General features: G+C 58.0%; 1 protein-coding gene across 2 annotated transcripts in view; it reads right to left on the bottom strand.

Annotated features, from left to right (window-relative positions):
- The window catches only part of RN-tre (USP6 N-terminal like RN-tre), a 33,874-nt gene that overhangs the window by 30,165 nt on the left and 1,209 nt on the right, over positions 1–2,500 (bottom strand). The gene's annotated exons all lie outside the window — the stretch shown is intronic.

Below are 2,500 nucleotides of genomic sequence, written 5' to 3'. Positions count from 1 at the left end.
TCCTCCTCCTCCTCCTCCTCCTCCTCCTCCTCCTCCTCCTCCTCCTCCTCCTCCTCCTCCTCCTCCTCCTCCTCCTCCTCCTCCTCCTCCTCCTCCTCCTCCTCCTCCTCCTCCTCCTCCTCCTCCTCCTCCTCCTCCTCCTCCTCCTCCTCCTCCTCCTCCTCCTCCTCCTCCTCCTCCTCCTCCTCCTCCTCCTCCTCCTCCTCCTCCTCCTCCTCCTCCTCCTCCTCCTCCTCCTCCTCCTCCTCCTCCTCCTCCTCCTCCTCCTCCTCCTCCTCCTCCTCCTCCTCCTCCTCCTCCTCCTCCTCCTCCTCCTCCTCCTCCTCCTCCTCCTCCTCCTCCTCCTCCTCCTCCTCCTCCTCCTCCTCCTCCTCCTCCTCCTCCTCCTCCTCCTCCTCCTCCTCCTCCTCCTCCTCCTCCTCCTCCTCCTCCTCCTCCTCCTCCTCCTCCTCCTCCTCCTCCTCCTCCTCCTCCTCCTCCTCCTCCTCCTCCTCCTCCTCCTCCTCCTCCTCCTCCTCCTCCTCCTCCTCCTCCTCCTCCTCCTCCTCCTCCTCCTCCTCCTCCTCCTCCTCCTCCTCCTCCTCCTCCTCCTCCTCCTCCTCCTCCTCCTCCTCCTCCTCCTCCTCCTCCTCCTCCTCCTCCTCCTCCTCCTCCTCCTCCTCCTCCTCCTCCTCCTCCTCCTCCTCCTCCTCCTCCTCCTCCTCCTCCTCCTCCTCCTCCTCCTCCTCCTCCTCCTCCTCCTCCTCCTCCTCCTCCTCCTCCTCCTCCTCCTCCTCCTCCTCCTCCTCCTCCTCCTCCTCCTCCTCCTCCTCCTCCTCCTCCTCCTCCTCCTCCTCCTCCTCCTCCTCCTCCTCCTCCTCCTCCTCCTCCTCCTCCTCCTCCTCCTCCTCCTCCTCCTCCTCCTCCTCCTCCTCCTCCTCCTCCTCCTCCTCCTCCTCCTCCTCCTGTTCCTCCTCCTGTTCCTCCTCCTTCTTCTCCTGTTCCTCCTCCTCCTCCTGCTCCTACTCCTCCTCCTCCTCCTCCTCCTCCTCCTCCTCCTCCTCCTCCTCCTCCTCCTCCTCCTCCTCCTCCTCCTCCTCCTCCTCCTCCTCCTCCTCCTCCTCCTCCTCCTCCTCCTCCTCCTCCTCCTCCTCCTCCTCCTCCTCCTCCTCCTCCTCCTCCTCCTCCTCCTCCTCCTCCTCCTCCTCCTCCTCCTCCTCCTCCTCCTCCTCCTCCTCCTCCTCCTCCTCCTCCTCCTCCTCCTCCTCCTCCTCCTCCTCCTCCTCCTCCTCCTCCTCCTCCTCCTCCTCCTCCTCCTCCTCCTCCTCCTCCTCCTCCTCCTCCTCCTCCTCCTCCTCCTCCTCCTCCTCCTCCTCCTCCTCCTCCTCCTCCTCCTCCTCCTCCTCCTCCTCCTCCTCCTCCTCCTCCTCCTCCTCCTCCTCCTCCTCCTCCTCCTCCTCCTCCTCCTCCTCCTCCTCCTCCTCCTCCTCCTCCTCCTCCTCCTCCTCCTCCTCCTCCTCCTCCTCCTCCTCCTCCTCCTCCTCCTCCTCCTCCTCCTCCTCCTCCTCCTCCTCCTCCTCCTCCTCCTCCTCCTCCTCCTCCTCCTCCTCCTCCTCCTCCTCCTCCTCCTCCTCCTCCTCCTCCTCCTCCTCCTCCTCCTCCTCCTCCTCCTCCTCCTCCTCCTCCTCCTCCTCCTCCTCCTCCTCCTCCTCCTCCTCCTCCTCCTCCTCCTCCTCCTCCTCCTCCTCCTCCTCCTCCTCCTCCTCCTCCTCCTCCTCCTCCTCCTCCTCCTCCTCCTCCTCCTCCTCCTCCTCCTCCTCCTCCTCCTCCTCCTCCTCCTCCTCCTCCTCCCCCTTCCAAGTTTTTTCCTTTCTTTTCTTTTTTTCCCTTTCCCTTTTCGGAAAACGGTTCTTGGGGGGAAACTCCTTCTTTTAAAAAAAGGGCCTACCTAAGTCAGGGGCTACAGAACTTGTAAAATCATACTATACTAACTAAAAAAGTTATTCTGATTGCACATGTCTCCTGTGTCAGCTATAGCAATACCCACAAAGAACATATTCAATACAACATTAGGTTATGACAGCATTTGGGAAGATTTATCTACTTTTAATTTTACAAGAGAAAGAAATAACAGCCCAAAATATAATTTCCTAGCTGTCTATATATTCCTCTTAGTAACATACTGATAAATAATAAAATACTGACTTATGATGCTCCATGCCATAATGTCTAGGGGATATCTGATATTTCAGATTGCTTGCTTGCATTTGCAGGTCACTGGCTTTAGAGAGACAATTCTGAGATGCTTATTGAGACTCCATTACCCCACAACTCTCATAAAATACCCAATTCTAAGATAATTTACCCCCTCATCCCTGACTCCTGGCCTAAATCAATTATAAAAATTATCACACCTGTCACTACTCATGTCTATATCACAAACCATCACATATCAATATCACCTTATAAAGCAAATCATTTCACATATCACAATGTAACATCTACCCTCTGAACACTACCA

Source organism: Penaeus japonicus, unplaced genomic scaffold (genome assembly GCF_977035675.1).
Source record: "Penaeus japonicus unplaced genomic scaffold, GWHDUDI00000001_assembly GWHDUDI00000038, whole genome shotgun sequence".
Classification (NCBI taxonomy): Eukaryota; Metazoa; Arthropoda; class Malacostraca; order Decapoda; family Penaeidae; genus Penaeus; species Penaeus japonicus.
The sequence above is the reverse complement of the archived record's forward strand: the minus strand, read 5'-3'. Positions and strand labels throughout refer to the sequence as shown.